The sequence below is a fragment of the Neoarius graeffei genome, chromosome 14 (genome assembly GCF_027579695.1).
Source record: "Neoarius graeffei isolate fNeoGra1 chromosome 14, fNeoGra1.pri, whole genome shotgun sequence".
NCBI lineage: Eukaryota > Metazoa > Chordata > Actinopteri > Siluriformes > Ariidae > Neoarius > Neoarius graeffei.
In genome coordinates, this window is record NC_083582.1 from 13,195,168 (window position 1) to 13,205,241 (window position 10,074).

The 10,074-nt window shown below is 41.2% G+C and overlaps 1 protein-coding gene across 1 annotated transcript in view; it reads right to left on the bottom strand.

Moving 5' to 3' along the window:
• Positions 1–9,690, bottom strand: part of ppp1r16a (protein phosphatase 1, regulatory subunit 16A) — an 88,176-nt gene extending 78,486 nt beyond the window's left edge. The window contains exon 1 of the mRNA XM_060939310.1: positions 9,562–9,690. The gene's annotated coding sequence lies outside the window, so the exon portion shown is untranslated. The remainder of the gene's footprint in view (positions 1–9,561) is intronic.
• Between the last annotated feature and the right edge of the window lie 384 nt (positions 9,691–10,074).

Genomic DNA, 10,074 nt, shown 5'->3' on the forward strand with positions numbered 1-10,074 from the left:
ATACCTGAATTTGTCATTTGTGCTCATTTCCAAGAACTTTTTTTTAAACTCTTAAATGTTTTAACTCTTTACATTTTTATTTAGACTTTCAGAGCACTTGATATAAATCTTGAACGTCCTTCTCCTCTCTTCCAGCCAATGACCATACGCTAGACATCACTCAAACAGGTTTAGTTTAGCATCAAAGCATTTCAGTTTAGCATCCAATCAAGTTGATCAACGTAGGGAAAAAAAAATCACTACTCATCTAATTTGAAAAAGCACATTGAGGTAAATTAACTAAATTGCTAACATTAATTGGATATATTTAACATAAGATAGCTTTTTTTGTTGTTGTTGCTTCCAAGTTAGACTAGCATCAAATCCAGGAGCTAATATTAACTGGCTAAAGCTAAGGTCTCACATAGTTGGAATCACTTCACGGTTGACAATTTTGATCCTTCCAGGGGTCAACCAGCACACCTTCTGGGCCTCTATGTCGGAATACGCAAGAGCCTGAGAGCTACCCTGACAACAACCGAGAGGGTGTTACTTCCATGCCCTGAAAGTTTTGTGTCGAAAATTGCCGTGAGTCAAGTGCCGAATGAATTCATCTGTCACAACCGTGAAAGCATCCTTGAGGCATACGTGGGCTACCAGGAGTTACCGTAGCATTCTGTCACAACCACCAAGCTCAAAATATTCACACAACATTATTCTGCAGGAAGTGAAAAGTTTGTCTTTTCAGGGGGTGTGGTTGATATGTCTTGCCGTAGCTATTCCGTGCTGCAGCCCTGAAAACTGTACACACTGCCGTCATGTCTATGAGGCCATACTTTGCTGCCTCCATTGATTTTACTGGCATCTTCCGTGACTTTATTTGCATATTTACTCCACCCAAATTTATGCGATGGATCACCTCCAAAACCTGCCGGAATTTCCACAGGAGCCCCAGCCACGGTTCTCACAGATCAACCGGCTGTGTGTGACCTTAAGTATAAGCAGCAAGTCAATTTCTAGCTAATGGTAAATATTGGTCATTATTTTTAATAATTATCATTATTATTAATGATGTGAGGCAAAACATCTTATGTTGATTGTTCATAAGTTTTAAATGGCCTGCTTCCCAAATGAAAATCATTTCTGCAGTGAAAACATTTACTTTTTAATCCTTTACATTTAAAGTAGCTCTTTAACTTTCGCTTGAATACATTTTTACGGCTTTTAACACATTCTCAGTTGATGTTTTTAACACTGCCCACAAACCACATGCTTGGTGAGTTCTGAATGTCCTGATTGGTTGGGTGGGTGAAGCGGCAGCCCACTGCTGATATTACGCCAAGAGGAACTTCAGCATGTTTTGCTGTTCTGGCTAAAAACCCACTGACTGCACCTTTAATCAAATCAGGCGTACAGCAGGAGAGACTGAATGCTGATGTGTTGAGTACAGGAAACCTAAAGCCCTCAGATAAACCTACAGAGATCATCTTGGTCACGTACAGATAGAGAGAGAGGATGTGGAAACAGGAAAAAAAATGCTTACTGCCTGAGCTCTGAGTCTCATATAGGTGCGCACTGATAATCAATAATGAAATACATCGTTTTACTCTACCTCCATATCTAGTGTCGCTTGATCTGATTATCTTATCAGCCTGTCAGAGCTCGACAATTTGACATCTGAGTATTCCAGCACCAGTTATCACTCAAACGCACACCAAAAGGTCTTTCACCCAAATAAAATGGCAGATCAGCCAATCAACATATGAATGTGGAATGACCTGACTGCGGTGGTGTGTCCACATTCTGCAGCTCTGCACACTCTATATGGAGTCTGTTTGAAATATTTATTGATCTTTATCATCTTTATGATAACTTTAGTCGACAGGGAGAATTGCTCATACAGCCACGAGCAACTGCTTAAGTTGCGAACAAGTTTTCTGCAACATCAAGAGTGTTGATGAAGAGCTAACCCGCACCAGTGGTTCTGTTCTTCATCACCACTCTGGCACTGTAGAGAACACAAATGCGAGGATGACGATCCACGGTGCAGCACTGCATGGACTGAACAAAGGACTCTGGCAGTAAAAGCAGGGATATCTCAAATCAACAAGTCCTGGTGCACCAACCACACTTCATCTCAGTGGGTTTGTGCAGATCTGCTGAAGCTTTGGCCAAGCAGGTCCATGGTCAAATTGAAACAGCCTCTGAACTTAAACACATCTCGGTGGCGTGATTATTCATGAGTATGGATTGTTACAAAACATTCCAGGATTTTGGAATGCGCCTGTTTGACTGCCCTCTTTTGCATACATGGGATCTGCATTTGAAAGAGAAAACAACAGTGTTTGAGGCTCATGGTAGGTCAGTTCCATGCACCAACCTCTCCCTTTTCCTGTTTTCCATTGTCTTGAGCCTGATACATTTCAGAAGTTTTGCTGATTTTCTTCATGTTCACATGCAAACGTTGATAAGCACCAATCAGTTATAAACTACCCCTGACAAATTTACATTTAGCCACAAAACTCCATAAAAGGAAAGATGATGGCCAAGATGACAAAATGCTTCCTGAGCAAACAATGGAAGTGTATCGCGTGCTGCTAAATCTTCCAGTGGACTGTGTTCTTTGTTTGCACGTGATGTCATAGCTAATTATGCATGAAGCCTCGAATCGGAAGTGGGCCATGTTGGAGGATATATACAAGCTCATGCGGCACACATTCACTATAGAAGATAAACTCGAGAGGTTGTTACGCTCGAGAATTCCTTTTGTTTCTTCGCTATGCCAACTCGTTGTGCAGTAATTGGATGTGTGCACAACTCTATTCAAGACAATAGGACTCAAGTTCTTTAGAATTCCAGCAATTACAAATAATCGAGGGAGGAAAGAAAAACGAGAGTTGTCCACGAAGGGAGCGTAGACATCAATGGCTGTCCAACATAAACCGAGCTGATCGAAGCAATGAGAAAGCAAAAACCACACAAGTCTGCAAGGAACATTTTAACAGTGGTAAGTGCTACAAACTAGCTATTACTGAAAGATCACAATAGATAAGAAATATTGGATCATTTAATAGTCTGGTCATGCAGAAACTCCATCCATCCATCATCTGTAGCCGTTTATCCTGTGCAGGGTCGCGGGCACAGCTGACTATGGGCAAGAGGCGGGGTACACCCTGGACAAGTCGCCAGGTCATCGCAGGACTGACACATAGGCTACATCCACACGACAACGGCAACGAGATTTTATTAAAAAAATATCGCGTCCACATGGCAACGGATCAGTAAAATATCAGGTACATATGGCAACGCAACGCTTGCTGAAAACGATGCAATACACATGCCACACCTCTAGGGGCGCTGTAAGACGGTCCCATCGGAGACACCAGAACAACAGAAGTAGATGCATGCGCATAAACCCCTTCTTCTACCCGGCGTGAAGCACTGTCAGGAACAAACACACAACAAGAAGATGGCTGCGACTACACGAGGAAATCGTGCCTTCTGTGTGTACAAATTAGTTTTATTAGTGTGCATAGTTTTATATAACTTAATTTCCTTATTGTGTGTGAACATTTTGAAAAGCATTTTTATATAATTTAGATAACTTTTTATATTGTGTGTGAACATTTTGAAAAGCAGTCTTATCCAATAAAAAAAAAAGAAATTCAAGAAATGGTTCAGTCACTTGTTTATTTAAAAGAAAAGCTGTATACAAAAGTGAATGCAACGCAGTGGTTCATACAAAACAGTGAGAGTGCTGCTTGTTCTAGTCATGTGGTTGTGACGTCATCGTAAACAAATCCGTTCTACTCATCCAGACGACTTCGCAACGGCGCCGTTGCCAGATTTTTCCACTCTGGAACCCGTTCTCAAAAAATATCGTTGTGGGGCACCCAAAACGCCGGTGCCGTGTGGACGCCAGACCGAAACGATAAACAATTTTATCAGATTCACCCGAATCCGTTGCCGTGTGGACAGGGCCATAGAGACACACAACCATTCACACCTATGGTCAATTTAGAGACACCAATTAACCTAACTTGCATGTCTTTAGACTGTGGGGGAAACCAAAGCACCCGAAGGAAACCCATGCAGACACAGGGAAAACATGCAAACTCCACACAGAAAAGCCCCCGTCGGCCACTGGGCTCGAACCCAGAACCTTCTTGCTATGAAATGACAGTGCTAACCACTACATCACCGTGCTGCCTCGTGCAGAAACACGCCACTGTCAAACGTGACAAAGCTGTCATCATCGAGTATGTGATCTGACAATCAAAGGCTTCTACGATTATTTCATTTTAAAAAGAGCTGTATATAATTTGATGATGATGCTTTTATTTTGTTTTTTCTTTCCATTAGGGAAACCAGCTGATCTCTACAATTTTACAGATCCAGACTGGGCTCAAACACAAAATATGGGCCACAACAAAATCAAAGATGGTACTAAAGCAGAAGCTTGAAATGCTAGGCTTACAGAGCGCAGAAAGAAATGCAAAATTATTGAAGAATCTTCCCAAATGATCACAGAGTCAATCAAACAAGAGTCACGTCAATCTACTACCTCAAATACTGCAGCCTCCTCACCCGGTGAGGGCTCTTTTATAACTGAATGTGTCATATCGTGCGTTAGATCCCTATCGTTTGAAGCAATCAAAATGAATGTTTTTAAAGTAGATTTGAGAAATGACTCCAAGCTTCTAAATGCAACTCCTCTTTACCTTCCAGTCTGTACTCGAATCACTCTGTGTGTGTGTGTGTGTGTGTGTGTGTGTGTGTGTGTGTGTGTGTGTGTGTGTGTACGTGTGTGTGTGTACGTGTGTGTGTGTGTGTACATGTCCATTGCATATCCTCCACCACGGTCAGTGTTGCTCACATGGTTGCAAATGAAGAATAGGGTGCCGTTACTTTTGTCCACGAATGCTTCATTAAACAATTTACAAAGAAATCCATTTGAACTAGATTTTAAGCAGCATTACCTTCTCAGAGAAGAACACACATGACCCAGCTACAGAAGCTTGAACAATACCAGTATCAGACACTTCATGCTCGTTATCATGATATTTTAAATATCGTAGTGTACCGAGGAACTGATCATCAGCCACACCCTCATCAAGTCTGTTGACATTTCTTCACCTCTAAACACTTGAAAAAACACACAAAAAAAACCCCCACTCTTGTTAATCTGGATATTAACACTAAGACCAGGGGTCCTCAAACAGTCCAGAGTTATAACTAAGGACCATCGTAATGCTTTATAACATTAGTAAAACATTCATTTAACACAAGTGACTGAAACCAAAGGATTCGAAGCAACCTGGTTGATACTTAATGCATGATTTCACATGCACATGCAGAAGTAGAAGAAAATGTGAGCGACCCTCATGGTCAGACACTCGCTGTGAATCTTGCATACATCAGAAGGCATAAAAAGTCATGTCCATCAGAGACAAATCATCCCTGTTCATTAGGTTTCAACACTGAACTGTAAAAGATTTAACGATTTCATGCTCAGCAACGTTAAACACGCTGACTGAGGAGCTCCGTCTCCATTAAAACAACGCTCAGCCGTCGCCGTGACTGTTGTCATGATCCGCAGCTCAAAACAAAAACTCTAAGCCTGCATTCAAAATATTTACTAATGTTGGAAATCCAGAGGACTGGCATGCAGAACAAAGCTTCTGTACATTTTTTTAACCCTTTCACCATTGCGTGACTTTCTCCAGAAGATGTTTCTCTACTGTATTAGTGAAAGGGTTGAAAATCAAACACTAAGCAGAAGAGGAAAATCAGTTAGGCGATGGTCACACTACAGCTCGCAATCGGTGAAAATGAGGCGTTTCGGTGGTGATGTGTACTTCGTACAGCTGAGCTATAAGTTGTGGTTACGCAGCAGGCCTTTTTCTTTTGCGGAGGCATTTTTCCTCGGAGGCGTGCTTGAGGGTTTTGTCCGTATCGGCATCTGACATGAGAATGATCACGGACGCCTTCCTCAATAGATTTCATCAATGCGTGACATCAGCACCAACCAATCAGCAATGATGATAAATGGGTCATCTAACATTTCCTGAATACAGTGTCTTGTAAAAGTATTCATCCCCCTTCGTGTTTGTCCTCTCTTGTCACATTACAAGCTGGAATTAAAATGGATTGTTGAGAGGTTAGCACTATTTGATTTACACAACATGCCTACAACTTTAAAAGGTGTAGTTAAATTGTTGTTTTATTGTGACACAAACAATAAGATAAAAAAAAACAGAAATGTGGAATGTGTATAGGTATTCACCCCTTGCATATGAAACCCCTAAATAAGAGCTGGTCCAACCAATTCACTTCATAAGTCACATAATTAGTTAATTAAGGTCCACCTGTGTGCAATCAAAGTGTCACATGATGTCTGTATAGATCAACCTGTTCTGGAAGGACCCTGACTCTGCAACACTACGAAGCAAGCAACATGAGAACCAAGGAGCCTCCAAACAGGTCAGAGATAAAGTTGTGGAGAAGTATAGATCAGCACTGGGTTCTAAAAAATATCCCAAACTTTGAATATCCCACAGAACACTTAAATCCATTATAACAACATGGAAAGAATATGGCACAACTACGGTACAAACCTGACAAGAGAAGGCCGCCCACCAAAACTCACAGAGCAGGCAAGGAGGGCATTAATCAGAGATGCAACAAAGACACCAAAGATAACAATGAAGGAGCTGCAAAGATCTACAGCAGAGATGGGAGTATCTGTCCATAGGACCACTTTAAGCTATACACTCCATAGAGCGGGCTTTATGGAAGAGTAGCCAGAAAAAAAAAAGCCATTGTGTAAAGGGAAGAAAAAAAAAGTTTGAAGTTTGCCCAATAGCATGTGTCAAACTCTTCAAATACATGGAAGATGATTCTCTGGTCAGATGAGACTAAAATTTATCTTTTTGGCCATCATGGGAAACGCCATATGTGACGCAAACCCAACACCCTGAGAACACCATTCCTACAGTGAAGCATGGTGATGGCAGCATCATGCTGTGGGGATATTTTTCATCTGCAGGGACAGGAAAGCTGGTCAGGACTGAAGGAAAGATGCATGACACTAAATACAGGGCAATTCTGGAGGAAAACCTGTTTGAGTCAGCCAGAGGTTTGAGACTTGGATGAAGGTTCATTTTTCCAGCAGGACAAGGACCCTAAATATATTGTTAAAGCTACACTGAAGTGGTTTAAAGGGAAACATTTAAATGTCTTGGAATGGCTTAATCAAAACCCAGACCTCAATCCAATTAAGAGTCTGTGGCATAACTTGAAGATTGCTGTACACCAACGCAACTCATCTAACTTGGAGTTGGAGCAGTTTTGCCTTGAAAAATGGGCAAAAATTCCAATAGCTAGATGCGCTAAGCTAATAGAGACATACCCCAAAAGACTTGTAATGTAATTGCAACAAAAGGTGGCTCTGCAAAGTATTGACTTTGAGGGGTGAATACCTGTGCACACTCCAGATTTCTGGGTTTATTTTTTTTTTATCTTAATTATTGTTTGCGTTACAGTAACACAATTTGCACCTTTAAAGTGGTAAACATGTTGTGTAAATCAAATGGTGCTAACCCCCCAAAAAATCCATTTTAATTCCAGCTTTGTGATAAAACAGGAACCACCAAGGGGGATGAATACTTTTGCAAGACACTGTATTCATGAACCCTTCACCCAACCAATTACAAACCTCAGTGAAGGCTCACCAAAATGTACTGTAAATGCAAACTTCCAGTCTTGTTGAAGGTTCAGCTATGCCTCGCCACTGAGCACCAGGGACATGGATTTGGGACAAACACATCAAGAGGCTCAATGAATGTTCCCTGAGCTTCAGGAAGTATTCCCAAACCCACCTGGGAGTACTTGCCGCTTCGTTTGCCAATGAAAACAAACATCACCACCAAATTTCAATGCATGCATTGAAATGTTTGACATTTTTGGCCACTCAGGAGGTGGAGACACACCAAAAAACATCTTACAAAGCTTGCCAAACCTTCGCCATGCACCACACGCTTGGTAGCAATGCGACAAACTTTTCATCACCAAGTATTCGTAAACCCATCGTGAGCTACAGTGTGACCAAGGACTCAGTGCGTAATAAGGACGAGATCTGAGACACAATACTAGTTTATTTAGTGACAGTCGACGGATGCAGCCAAGTTCCTCTGTATGCAGTAAAAAAAAATGCAAATAACGCGTTATTAACATTAACATGACTTGTTTGAACGTACAGAAGCATGGACATGTATTATCATGTAATGATGAGTAAAAAGTTAACCCCCCAAAAAAACCCTCTGTGAAATGATTTAATAAAAATATTGCTCGTCTTTCCAGGTCAGGACGTGTTTACAGACACAGCAGATAACTTTTTCTTACTCAAAAATAAACCCAACGCTTGGCACCTTGACGTTTTTTTCATAATGACGAGAGCATGACTGATCATCAGGAGATGCAGGGTGGATTTTTTTTCCTTTTGTGCTTCTGTATGAATGTGACTTTTCTAAATATTAGCCATGAAATCCAGTGTGTGTGTGTGTGTGTTAGTTACACTCCGTGTTAATCTGTTGAATCTGAGATAAAGAAAATTCTGGACTAAATGAACTCGCACACCTTTATTTCTGAACTATGATCATCATAAACCTATAAAACTTACACAACTTTATTTTTTTTACTGATTTATTGCTGAACTTTAGACGAACATTTCTGGATTTTATTTTCGAAGATGTCTATTTTAAAAAAGTTATTATTAATATTATGAAAAATAAGCCATACACTGAAGTGTGATGTATAAACACTAAAAACTTCACTTATTTTAAATAAAGTATAAAAACCTGACAAAAGTCAAAATTATTCCAAAACTAGATGTTATAACACTGAAAATTTCGTCACGTCCAAATATTATAAATAAGGTTTATGTTAATTTAATAAAACACTATAATTAAAAATTCCTCTCAACACAATCTTCAGTGTTTGATGTTAGCAGGATGCTTCCTGTGCTATTCTGTGCTAGCAGGTAGCCACTACGCGTTCGTTTTCTTTCCACACCAGCATTCCGGCACGCGCTTTCTTCTTTAATGTGATTAGCTAACCGGTTTTACTCACACGCTTTCCTCCAACGACAGTGCAGAACTCTGAGCACATTGACCAATCCTGGGACAAGAAGGCGGGGTTTGTTGCAATACGGATGGGAAGAGAAAGAGAATCAAGCCACAACTATCTCTGACAGGATGTTTCATAATAAATGAAACCGTTTATCGTGTATAAGATCACAAACTGCATGTCACCTGCGTTTTCAGACGTAAAATGACGCCAAGTTTAAGAAAGTAGTGAAAGAAAAAGTTGTGTTTTGCGCGCCTTGGCGATTTAGCTAATCAGTTACAAAGCAAAAGAGCAGCCAACTAGTTAGCGTAGTTTAGCTTAGCATAGCGTAGCGTAACTTGGAATGGAAACCTGTCGCGGAAACCGAGCGAGCGGGTTTTTCCCCTCAGACTTCACAAAATAACTTAAAAAAATCACTAAAAGTGCGTGAAAAGAGAAAAGCTGTGTTTGCCCGACCTGTTTCACTGCAAGGACCCGGTGAAATCATATCCGCGTTCAATCGGCCCGGTTATGTCCCAAGAAGCAGCTCCATATCTGCAGCTCTCTCGGCGGGGTAAAGCTTCTCCATAACAACCGCGCCGCTGTCCCACTTAGACAGCCGCCTTATCACCTTCAACCGCCAGGGGGCCACATTCATTATTCCGTCTGTAATGTGCACATCTGACCATGTGGCGGCGACAAAAACAGCGACTATTTATGCTATACTCAGTTTGTCCACTAGATGGAGACATTAATATGAAGCTTTTTTTTTTTTTTTAATCTGTACCCGCTTATCCCGTGCGGGGTCGCAGTTACAGATGGTCAGCCTATCCCAGTTGACCATGGGCGAGAGGCAGAGTACACCCTGGACAAGTCGCCAGCTCATCGCAGGGCTGACACACACACACAAAGACACAAACAACCATTCATACTGATGGTCAATTTAGAGCCACCAATTAACCTAACCTGTATATCTTTGGACTGTGGGAG